Source organism: Pagrus major, chromosome 1 (assembly GCF_040436345.1).
Source record: "Pagrus major chromosome 1, Pma_NU_1.0".
Lineage (NCBI taxonomy): Eukaryota > Metazoa > Chordata > Actinopteri > Spariformes > Sparidae > Pagrus > Pagrus major.
Genome location: NC_133215.1, coordinates 31,719,151 through 31,732,316, shown reverse-complemented (window position 1 = coordinate 31,732,316; position 13,166 = coordinate 31,719,151). Strand labels below are relative to the sequence as shown.

General features: G+C 40.6%; 1 protein-coding gene across 2 annotated transcripts in view; it reads right to left on the bottom strand.

The window, feature by feature from the left end:
- Nucleotides 1–13,166, bottom strand: part of LOC140995244 (endonuclease V-like) — a 70,458-nt gene that overhangs the window by 9,143 nt on the left and 48,149 nt on the right. The window contains exon 9 of one of the 2 annotated variants that reach the window (XM_073465224.1): nt 4,550–4,617. The exons of the other annotated variant lie outside the window; for it this stretch is intronic. The gene's annotated coding sequence lies outside the window, so the exon portion shown is untranslated. Of the gene's footprint in view, nt 1–4,549; nt 4,618–13,166 lie in introns of those variants that run through there. 2 annotated transcript variants of the gene reach the window in all.

The window sequence follows — 13,166 nt, the reverse complement described above, 5'->3', positions numbered from 1 at the left end:
GGTTTCCCCAAACATTTCCTGTTGTCACAGAATAAAGACGCTGCAGCTGCTCTGCATCTGTTCTAACAGAATGCAGGAGGCGGGAGAACAAAGAGGAAAAAGAAAGAAGAGGGCGTCATCTCCTGCTTCTGTGAAATATGAATCTGACAATGAATGATGATCACAGAGAAAGAATGGTTTTTAGATATCTGTATTTCATAGAGGAACTTGATGTCTTGTTTTGCTTTTCAACTCGTTATGTTGTAGCAGACGTAAAGCTGCTCAAGCATACAACGCTGCAAACCATTGCTTTTAAAAATGTAGCACAGACAATGTCAGGTTGACACTGACATGATGAAAAAATAAATTGACCCAGTCCAATTTCTTTTTCTATTTCCCCTCTGTCCCATCTGGTCTTAAAATACACACTACTTATTGTAAAAAATATCCTCACTGTGAAGAGTGGCCTCATTTTTTACACACATGCTTGTGGCGACACATTTGTGCTATTAAAAGCTTATTGTTGCTAAAATAACAACGTTTGACTTCTGGAAGCGACACCTTGAAAGTGTACAGCAGGGCTTTGGTGACTTATGACTCAGGCAATTAGAGTTGGGGAGTGTTATTCTAATTGGCTATTATGCATCTTTTCTAATTAGATATAAGAAATAATGATGCATGAGGGGGGTATTACAGGGACGCAGCTCTAATTATAGGCAGGGAGAATTTTGAATTATAAAAATATATTCAAGGATTATGTATTTACAAACACACATACATGAATATTAGTTACTTACAGATGATTTTCTGTTCTAATAAAAGGCTGCAACCAGTGTGGTGTCCTCCATGCTCTGCTGTCAGACACACCATGAGCTGTGTGCCAAGCGATATTGTACCTTCAAAAAGGAAAGCTTCTAGTTCTTTGAAGGGTCAAGAAAGAGGAAATCTTTTGAGTCTCAAATTATTGAAGTTACCAGTAACCTGTGAAATAAAACAGAAACTCAAAGTAAACACGTGATAGAAAGATGCTGAACTGGCCACATTGTTCTGGCTTAATGTGATTATCATCATCATAATGTGCTAATTTCTATCACATAAGAAAGATCTAAGTATGAGAACAAAAAGCCACAAAATGTCCCTGATGAATTAAAAGAAGCACAATCACTGGTACAAAGTTGTAGCTGGCATCTGAGCAACTTGCACCAACGTTGTTAATCTGCCTGATGTGTCTCATATTTCTTTCAAGATAGCAAATTTAAAGGCTCAACTTATTTTTAAGCGTCCTTTCTGATCCTCTTGATGAGGAGTTTGAGCTTGTGTGTACGGTATGTACTTTATTTTGTCTTACACTGAAGTTAATCTACAGTAAAAGCAACCTTTACATTCATTTTATTGATCTCATAAAGTAAGCAGTGTTGTTCTTCTATATTCATTTTCTTTTTCTCTAGGGCTTGTGTTTTTTTCTCCTTCTCTACCCTTTTTGTTTAATGTTTTATTACCCTTTCATGCACTTTAAAATGCATTTGTATTAAAGAGCACTCTATAAATAAACTTCAAACCGATTGCATCTTGATTTCATATTAAAGGGTGGCGTTAAACCACTTCAAAAGACTTTCAGATACTCGGAGGATTAGAGCTACCTTCCATTAAGCAGTTAGGGAGGCTGGGCGATGCAGAGAAAGAGATGAAAGGTTTGACCTTTGACCTTCAGCAGTCAGGTGCACCATCATCTTTGCTGACCTGTCTGACCGGTATGACTGCGCTGGACAGCCAAGGCCAACTCTGCTTTCATTAGTCTGCCACAGTCAGTTGGTCTTTCCGACACACAACATGGATGAATAACAGAGAGTGAGAACAGCTCAGAGGGAGCCAGTAAGGATCTGTGTGTCACTGAAAGCTGATGGGAACAGTTTCATATGGGTTTAACACATACAGTACATGCAGTATGGCTGTAGCAAATGTTTTCCTCAAACAAACTCAATGTCGGTTCGCTGGTCGGTGAGTAGGTCGGTCCATTACTTTGGTCCAGACTGAAATACAGTCGATCAGCAGTGGGTAGAAACAAGTTACATTTACTCCATTACTTGTACTATAGAAACTTTTAGGGGTAATTTCAATGCAACATACTTTTTAGTATCAGTATTTTAGAGATTTTAAAGAAAAATAATGTATTTTACTCCACTTACATTTTGGTACATTTGAATACATTCATTGTGCTTTATTATTTTATGCTTCTATATCACATTACGTTAACAGGCTGGTGGTCTGCTGGTGCTGTGCCAAGCCTCCTCATGTTCATAGCAGAATAATGGCTGGAGCTACAGCGAGAGATCAGGATGATTCGGAGGATCTTGGCCTCACTTTTGTCTTTACTCTACTGCAGAATTCTGGCTTTCAAATAGAGTTGTTATGATACTGATACTATACCATATATTCCTACATTTATTTTTAACCTGAGCCGGGCCATAAAGACCTGCACTAAAACTGTATTGATAGAGAGCAATAAGAGTGTCTGTTGTGTTAACGCTATTAAGTTTAATATTATACTATATGTATACACACACAGTATATCACGCTGTAAAACTAGTACTACTGCTGCTGACATGAGATAAATATATTAGAGATAACTGTGTGCATCTTTGTCACTACATTAACCACTAAACATGAGGTAAAAATAGGTATTTCCTGGCCGCATCTGATACAGAGACATTCATTCATGCCATTGTTTCATTCAGATTTGATTGTTGCAGCTAAATTTCACCATACTACACGTTTGAGCTTCACTTCAGTGGCTTCCATGTCAGATCAGACATTAAGGTGCTTCTGATGACTTATAAATTTGTAAATGGTCTCATCCCTTCATATCTGTCTGATCTCATTATACCTCATATCAGATCCAGTGCTCTACTTTCTCAGAATACACTGCTCCTATCTGTCCCCAGAGTTAAAAAGAAGCCAGCAGGCTGCGGGGCCTTTTCCTATCGTGCCCCTTTTGTCTGGAATAATCTCCCTGTTTTTATTAGACAGTCTGACTCTGTTAGAAACTCATCTTTTCATCCTAACTTTCAATTAGCTCATCCAACTATACTTCAGGCCTTGTCCTTGTTACCACTATCCTTTCGGCAGTCCTGTCTCAGTCTCAATGAATCTGTTACAGATTCACAGGTTTTATTCAGGATTTTTCATTATTTGAATCGAGGGTCAGTTGGTAGGGCGTGCGCCCCATGTGCAGAGGCTTTGTCCTCATAGCAGCAGCCCACGGTTCGAATCCAACCTGTGGCCCTTTGCTGCATGTCGTCTCCCCTCTCTTTCTGCCCTTTCCTGTCATAATCTCTGGCTGTCACTATCATAATAAAGGCACAAAAAAACACAAACAAATATTTTTAAAAAGAAAATGTTCACATGCTAATACACTAAACTCTATGGTGACAATGGTTAACATTACTGTCACTACCCAATCTGAGAATTGCCACGCCATGACAGGCACCGGTCGTCCGAAATAATCATTAGCAACTGTAATCATTCTTTTCATTCATTTTTAAATTATGCAAATCCTCTTGTGGAATAAAGCCCTCAGACAGACAATGTGAAGAATCTGCTGGTGGTGGCGATAGCTGCATCGCCACCACCATTATTATTTATCCACTGATCTCTGATGGTTTTGGTGACAAGTGACAATGACAACAATGACGTCGGCGTTAACCTGTGTACTCTTATTGATTATTGTATTTACAATTGGCTGCTGTCTGCAGCCCAAATTGCCCCTCAGGGACGTCAAAGCTTTACTTTACCTGCCAAGATAAAGGTACCAAGGTAAAATCTTTATGCTAATTAGGGGGGATTGAGCTGAGAGCAGTGTTGAAACAGATGACCCTACAAATCATTAAGAGATAATGAGCCAAACCTACAGTATCATTTACATGATATGTGCAAATAGCCTTCATTTAGATTAGCATATTACTGAGCTTCCCTCTTACTGAGCATAGTTAGTGATCATTCCTACCATTATGATTTTATCTGTTGGTAATTTCAAACGGGGCCTCAGTGCTGTTGTGGTCAGAACAGAAAATATGAGGCCAACGAAAAGAGAAAGAAGAAGGAACACGAAGAAACACAACATACTGTACAGGCCTGTACAACAGCTGGCTTCTGGCTTTATTGATGTGAAAAAATAAATTTACACATCATGGCACACCCATGGCCACACACACACAAAACCACACGTAGGTACTTCTGCAAACGCATGCATACAGAAACATTTGCGCACAAAACCCCCTGAAGTCAGCACATTTCTAGATGGTAAACAAGCCTGGGAGCTGCTTAGCCATGCTGGTCAGGCTTCAGGCATTACTAGTGCACATAACATGAACCCCCCTACACACACACACACTCACAGGGCTGTAAAGATTAGCAATATTTTCCCATTTCCTCTGCAGGGCAGACGGGAGAGCAGTAGATCTTCAGGGGGGCTGAGCCCTTCACTGGTAATAATCTCCTTTACACTTCACACTGCCAGGGAGATGAATCACGGTGGATGCTATCACTGTGTGTAAGGGAGGGAAGGGGGCCCTGATGTGCCATGTGAAGGCCAGCCGTTATGTTCCTTGAACGTTTGTGTGCCTTTTGTGTGTGTGGATTCTGGGGGGCAGAGAGAGGCCAATGATCTTGTTCAGATATCATCAGAAGAACAAGCTATTTTCACTAATAAAACTACAGAGTGAAGGAAAATCACAGAGACATACCTTCTATATAACAGCTTTACTCACCTTTTCAGATGGATACACACATTGGACTTTTCTTATAAAATAGATAAGGCAGGCCACACGTCCTGATAGGTATGTATACATGTATTTTTGTGGTTTCTGCCACCTACACATCTCATGCAAAAAAAATGCCATTAGCTATCTCTTGGGAATAGAACTCATCTGAAATGTATAATCCTTCACAATAGCATAATTCAGTGTATTTACTTTCTGTAACTACCTCTCTAAATGGTAGCTTTAATTGGCTGTGGCAGAGTCTGCCATTCCCGTGCTGGTCTCAGAGATTCATATGAAACAATACAGCATGTCACATCACATTTGCTGTTTGCTGTTCACTCTTACTGCTAATGCCAACCCAACATTTCCTACTGAAATATGTTGACTTCATATCACGATCCAAATTTATGGTTGGTCAACAAGGTCTTAGTTTTGAAAATATATCCAGATGCAGTGGTGGCACTTGCAGATTTTAAGTATCATAAAAGGGACATTCATAATATTAAGTGTGCAAACCAAACCATGGCTCTGCTGCACATCAGAATATTCAGTGGCATTGTTCTTGGATTCATACTGACAGTCAGAATGCAGTCAAGCTCATTTTTACCCGGGCTTTACATAAAACACATGTGTACTGCAAATGCTTTTGTGTGGGGATGCATCTCTGTGCCATTTATGTTTCTGAACCGGTAGATTCAAATAAACCTTTTTAAAATGTGTGCACACACCAGGGACTGGCCTCAAGGTCTTTTCTTTTCACTCACATCCAAAACCTTTACAACTTCATCAAAGTTCACACTTTTTTATTCAACCTTTGACTAAACAAATATTGAGTTAAGTTAAGTTAACTTGTACTGAGTTTCTTCTGGGCTCAATATTCTTCTTTTGGGAGCAGTCTGATGAAACAGAATCTCATGAAAATGCAGACAGCTGCTTTGGTCTCATATTCTTACCGTCTTATCATTTCCATAATAATTTTATTATTATATTAGTCTTACTCGCTTTCCCCATCACCACATTAAACATGATATTGTAGGTTAAATCATGAATGGATAAAGAGGAAGATTGTGATAAACTCTTGATTAATTTGAAATAACTGTGCATGCAGATTTACTACTGAGACGTCAGCAGTGATAAAATGGAATTGACGAACATGCCAGATGATGTAGTATGCGGTCTCAGATCCACACTGTGTGACGTTAGCAGTGACCTGACTGATGAGGACATGGCAGTGTGACAGAGACACCTGTCATCGAGCCGGTCCCCAAGAGATGCTCCCTACCTACGCAAACCGCTGACCGACTTCTAAAGAAAAAAAAAAAACAGAAACACAAAAATTTATGGGCAACATCTGCGGTGTGGTGACAGGCCGCAAGTCAAGATCAGAGGGTGAGTTTTAAGAACTTGTGCCTTCATGATTCAAACTGACATCCACAGCATATGTCATAGGAGTTCACATTTCTATTTATGACAGACACTTATAGCCTCGTAACACCACTACATTACAGTACATTTACTCAAGAATTTAAGGACAACACTGTAATTGTTACTTTATTGTTACTGAGTATTTATATTTTATGCAATTTCATACATTTACTATTGATTTTACAGTTATAATTAGTAGTTACTTTACAGGTTATGATTTCCCATCAAACACGTTTTTTTGAATCCAACAGTATATAAAGTAGTTAAAGTAGCAGTTTAAAGTTAAAGTTGAAACTGTTTTAGAGAGATGTTCATTCAACTGTGAGGTCATTTTGGAGGCTGCAAACCACAGCCTGCAGCATGCTGATGAACTGTTTTGTGTACTGTAAGCTGTTTCTATTATTTACTCCTCACTTATTGATATAAATTGGGCGGACAAATCTATTAGAAAGATGGTGTATGTTACATTAGCATTAGGAAAAAAAACAATAATATAATTTATATTAATGTAACACTCTGAAAGGGGACATTGTTTTTAATTAGTACATTTTGCTGATAATATTTTTAGTTAAAGTTCCAGCGTGAATGATTTAGTTTCATGTAGTGGTGAGGTTGCAGTTTGCAACCAGCTCAACACCCTTGCCGCACCCTCCCCTACATGTGTCACGACCCTCTCTAGAGCTGGTGTTTGGTTTGTTTGTTCTGGGCTACTGTAGAAACATGGAGGTCCAACATAGCGGACCCTGTGGAAGAGGACCTCTCTAAATGTAAAAGGGTCATGCTATGGTAACGAAAACCCATGATTCTTAATTTACTAATGAAAACATAATTTTGAAAATGTTATTATTTTTTTTGCTCTCAGTCCCCCTAAATCCTACACACTGGACCTTTAAAGAGTAGCTTAAAGCAACATTATGTAGAAATTAGCTTTTTGTGCGATTTAGTGCCCCCCACAGACTGCAACACCAGTGTCATAAATACAAATCCCAGGCCTTTAACAATTTGTCAGATGTAATGTAGGTGCCAACTACAAACAAAACTCATTACATCATAACAATGTCATGTGTTGAAAACTTGTATCTTGAAGTAAACGTGTGTAACGCTGTGATCCTACCCTCACTGAGGTTACATAGTGCAGAAACAAGTAAGAGACACCTTTCAGCCTAGTACAAGACACTGTGCCATCAAAATGATTTTGACACTCTTATTTTAAGGTGAAAAAGTTACTTCATGTTGCTTTAACATTGGCTGAAAGTTTTGTTTTTGGTGACCTCTAGCAGTTGAACATATCCCCACGCTGCAGTGATGTACAGGTGCACGGGGTGTGTCAGTGCATCATGACATTAAAATGTCGGACTTGTACCTTTTGTGGACTACTTGACATTGTGGTGCTGCTACTTTTACTTAAATAAAGATCTACATCTTTCACACAAGTGTGTAATAGCAGCAAAAGCAGGTACTAGTCTAGAGGCGGAGCGTCAATCCTGCCTGATATTACTGACTTTACAGATTGTGTTTATTTTGTCATTTTCTGATGATTTTTGTGCTTCTGTCATGGATGAGTAAGCTACATAGTTAAATGGTTTCTTTTTATTTGACTGGTTTTAAGTGTGTTCATTGTTGTTATTTTCTACTTTGTTGTCATGTAGATCCTGAGTCTGCTGAGGATGCACTATGCCGTTCCTGTGACTTCCTGCCTTGCTCAATCTGCTCTAGAATGGCCACGATCAGCTTTGGAGTGCAACGCAGATGTGCCCGGTGGAATATGGGGTTTAGGGTAGTAGCATTTGTAATTGACAGATAGTATCAGACGTCAATAAGATGAATTTGCAGTTGTAGTAGTAGCAGTCATAGAAAAGCATTCATCACACAGTGAAAAAAGTCTGTATTAATGGCATTTTCAGCGATTGTATAATATTTCATTCTAACACACCAAACTCAAAGTCAGCAGCAGAGACCAAACCCTGCTGGCAGTGTTAACAACAACAGCTTGCCTGCTGAAGCCCACTGGCTCTTTCCCCAAGAGAAATTATTTGCAAAAATCTAAGATTACCTTCTCTTCAACCAGTGGAAGTGAAAAGAGCAGTCTGTTATAGTGGTGGCTGACAGGCACTGGGGGGTTGTAATTTCTCTGTACTTTTAATATCATATCTCAAATGTTCATGGAGGTTCATACTTTATACACTCAATTCGCAATCATTTGTTTCAACCTTGATGAGAATCTTTGCCCTGCTCTCATCATCTCCCACTGCCCATTAAACTAACCTTCATCAGAGCCATTTCTTTAATGACGTACACTGACCTCAGACCTAGCTAATCTCATTTGACTTAACTGTCCCTTTAAAAACAGCGAGACATCCAGACTTATCAGGGATTCCAGAGAGAGAGAGAATCAGTGAACAGTGAGAAGTTGAGTTCTTGTTGGCTCTCGTCTGTCTGTCCGTCCATCCGTCCGTCTCTCTCCCTGGTTTCTGATTGGGTCAGCGCGATACGATTCACTGCCATGTCTGACAGCTGCGTACCACAGTGACAAGGTGATGGAGTGAAGGCCGATTTAGAGAGAGACGGAGCAGGAGGGATGAGAGAGAGGAAGGTACAGGCAGGTAGACATAGAAGATCAGGGTGTGATGACAAAAGAAGTGAAGGAAAGTGGAGGAAGAGAGGAAAATAAAGAAAGAGTAAAAGGATGTCCAGGAAAGGAGAAAGGTAGAGGGGAGGAGGATGTGGGAAAGATAGAAATCAGACATGTATAAAGACAGATACGGGATGTTTGAATCTGCCTCTCTGACAGTATAGCAAAGGCTTTATAAGGCAGCTGAGCCTTGACACTGAAGGGTAGGATGAGGAAGAGGAGGAGAGATGGAGGTTCCCTCTGCTGCACCCCGTCAGTGAACAGAATTGACATAACGAATAGTGCAATCTGTGCACCTAACAATCTGCACCACTGTCTATTCAACAGCCAAGATTTACCACCATCTACAGTGTGTTCTATATGTTCTGTAAGTATGTAGCATTATGCCAGGCTGTCGTTCATTATTTATGAACATAGCAGATGTGCATGCACAGAGAATAAAAACACATTTGTGTGACATTTGAGTTTGAAGTCAAATATTTATCATTGATTCACTTCTCATCCTGCCAACAAATCACACTCTTGCCTCGCCTGTAGTAAAACACCATATTACTCTGATGCAAATGAGCTGTAGTGGGTATGATGCATGGAATTGGATGCAGTATCTTCGGGAAACTCGCAGGTGATACAAGCCGCCACCACTCGTGTTGATGTACTCCACACCAAGACGCACATTATGCCTTATGAATGGCCTGGGAGACAAGGCATTACGGTGGGCTGCGGTGAACAAGCCCAGAGGCTACGGTTTCTTTATAGTGAGTAATGATGTGTGTGAGTAAGCGGAGGTGTATATATGTGTGTGTATGTGCGTAGGAGCTGTTGCTTTTCCCACAATGACGAGTGAGCGTGACGGCATATTGAAAAAAATAAATAAATGAATAAAAACCACCACATACTTGTGAGCACTAACACACAGATACAGAGATGAGTATTTCTGGGGAACGGTGTGAATTGTGAGTGATTAAGAACGCATGTGAGAGGGATAACGACACCGAAGCTACTGATCAGAGGACTGAGATGAGAGGCTGATGCTGCAGATCAGCACGTGATTATTTCAGGGCTTGAACCTGTGAGCTGCATCCATTATTTTCTCAGGGGTTATGGTGAGTGTTTGTGGCCATAAGTATGTATGTAAATAAATATGACAGACACAGAGATAGCTAGAAGAGAGGAAAATCAAGTGTAGAAAACTGTTAGCAGGACCACAGCCAGATCTAAAGAACTACTGAAGTCCAAGTTTTTTAAATTTTCTTACGGGTAGGGCTTGACTCAACTCAACTCGCCTTTTTTTCCCCATTGTGGATTATTGATCGAGTTTCCAAGCGAGCAGCCAATACTAAAAGGTTACTTGAAAACACTGCTGACCACTGACTGTAAATCAAACGCGTTTCTCAGTTTCTGTGTGGTAAATGTGTTGGGCAACCCAACACAGAGGCAGAGGCAGAGTTCACTGTGGAGGTGCTCTGGAGTGCTCTGGGCAGATGCCTATTGAATGCTCTCTGTAGGAATATTAATATTCATCAGCCAACTGTGATCAATAACACAAACACACTCACCCACTTGCACAAACATATGCACTAAGTTAAACAAACCAAAAAAGCCCCCATCTCTCCAGGTATTATTTCCTGAGATCTCAGGAGAAGATTGATGTGAATGAAAGAGCTGCTTACTTTTCAAGGAGTAAAAATAAAGTAAACATGGCTTTAAAGAGTCCAGAGTCATCATAACGGACTGTGTTGTCTGAATATTTTTTAGAGGTGTACCCTGAAATCATAAAGCAGTTTGAGGGAGGGTAGAAGATTTTCCCAGGCAACTACTGAATCATCAAAACTCTAGACTTGCTAACAGTCCCATGAGACTTCAATGCTCATTGAGCACCATAATACATTAATTATAATGAAAGTGACATCATACAACACATTCTCCATTTGGCTTTACAACTTATGAGAAAATATAGTTTTCCTGAGGGTTGCACTTTGGTTGCCTGGAGGTGACCAAAATCATGAAGGTGTGAACCATAATTATACATTTACACATCTGGCCAGTTGTTGTGGGTATATTCAAGGCTGGATTGCCAATCAGCTGAAATGGGCAACTGCTCTGGGTGACCCCAATGGACACAGATCGTGTAGCAACTGGTTTGTAGCGATTCAGTTGTAATTTTGGGATTATGCACCACTGAGTTACAATATCTACAAAATGGATAAAGACCTTAAAAGAACAGTTCACACAATTTTTTTATTTTGTCATAGCTATTCTCCCCAATGCTGAATATTGGGGGAATTCTCATAGTCCAAAAACATTTCTGGAGCATCTCCTTAACAACTGGGGCCGGTTGTACCAACAGGACCAAGTTGCAACTTGTCATTCTAGCTCCAACCTGACACGCTGGTTGCACCGTCTGGACACCATCTACACAGAATACATACACGATGACGTACTATCAGCTAACATATTAGCAACGATTTGTCACCACAAAACAGGGCTGGAGATGCCATGACGCTTCCCTCGAGACCCACTAATAGCAAAATTAAACTGCAGTGAGCCAGTTTTCAAACTGTAGAGAGCAGTCCCTCTGAACATTAACAACGCAATATATAGAATTCAAATACTAAATGTCAAGATATGAGCCTGAATCAATCAACAACACTACTAAACACCCGTACGCATTGTTTTTCTGCTTTAACAAGGCATGTAATTTATCTACTCACAGAGTAGCCGACACATCGGTTAATAAGACAGTGGGAGATTGTAAACATTGTGACATCACTTTTCAAGCAGTTGTGAAACAACACGGGAGATTTTCTTCGGTGTTGAGAAGCTGCAGCCTGCATTCACTGACAAACACAGTACTTTACTGTTAAAATGACAACTTAGTGCTCAACTTTCTTCTCTGCTCCGCTTGTATTCCCTGGCACTTTCTGCCACTCCTTCTCTCACTCCACCACACACTCGCTATGCACACGAAAATATGCACTGCCCTATTCCTTAAAGGAGCTACACCACTCTTAAAACAAATGTGTCCTAGTGGCACACGCTGCTGCTACGCAACAGCCATAGTAACGTAGCAATCACGTGGACACACATCACTTTGACCAGGTGTTTCAAGACTAGCATAGGGCAACTGATGTAGGATCCATTCTATCCTATGTAGGTCCCATTTTATTACCTGATCTTGAGGGCCCCATCTTGAAAGGGTGGTGTCAAAATATAGTTTTAAGATTTGCATTAGATATTAAGATATGCAAGTGTTTTTTTGCAGCAAATAGGTGAATTTCATTACGTTTCAAATTAACACACAGCAAATCTGAGTCCTATAATATGTCAGCATAGAAATACTGTAGACAAATGCATAAAACTGCAGAGTGTCCTGGGTTTTAGATCCCTATTGGACTAACTTCCACCTCACAATTTACAACCAATGTCAATAATCTGTGCCAAAGCATAAAGTAGTGTGTTTCAATGTAGCAAAGCAGAAAGTAAGGGTGTGGGGGTCTGGGTGGTGGATGGGCGTGTGACGTGTCCACCAAACCACCCTAACCCTTGTCACAAAAAGAGCTAAAAAATGTTTGGACGTAATTCTGCAGAATCCTGTATCAACGTTCTTGTCTGATGGTGGGGTTGAATAAACAAGAGGGGTACTTTGGGGGCCCAGCAGGTCATTTTTGCCCAGCATGTTAATCCGGCTATGGGGACGTCCTACTCAGAACCAAAATGTTGAGGATTTAGACACTAACGGCCTCTCTGCTAAACTAACGGCTAAACTAACGGCTTTATATAGAACATACAATGAGGTCTTTCAAAAGTGAATTTAACATTCTGATCATGTGTACAATGGACACCTGGCAAACAGCTCTTGAATAGTTTAACACATAGTTTCAATGTTACATCACAAATCTAAGGTGAGAATCTCATTAATGCCTGAAGCCTGCAGTCAGTGGGAAAAGGCTTCTGAGAGTGCTAATCCCACTCCTGACGAAGCCGAGCATTGCTGCTGACTGAAGCACCTTACAAGCGGGAGCCAAGCGGCCTGCTGGCAGCGACGATGGAGTTACTAAGCAGGGGTGGACTTCACATAACAGCCACTCAATGAAAACAAAAGCCCTGGCCCTGTCTGCTGAGCCTCTCTTCGCCTCGCCGGAAAATCTAATAACCGATGTTCGCAGCATCTCCTCTGGCTCGTCCAAGGCTGACGCGTCCTTATTACAATAGATCGGCTACAATTGATTTGTCTTTAGGAGCCTAAGGGAAACAAAAAGGCCCCATTGATTTTCTGGTTTATAGCCAGGGCATGTAAGAAGTTCGAGCTTGTGGTGAAGTGCATGGCAAGACACTTGGACGCCTAGTGCATGCACGGGAGGGCTGCAGGG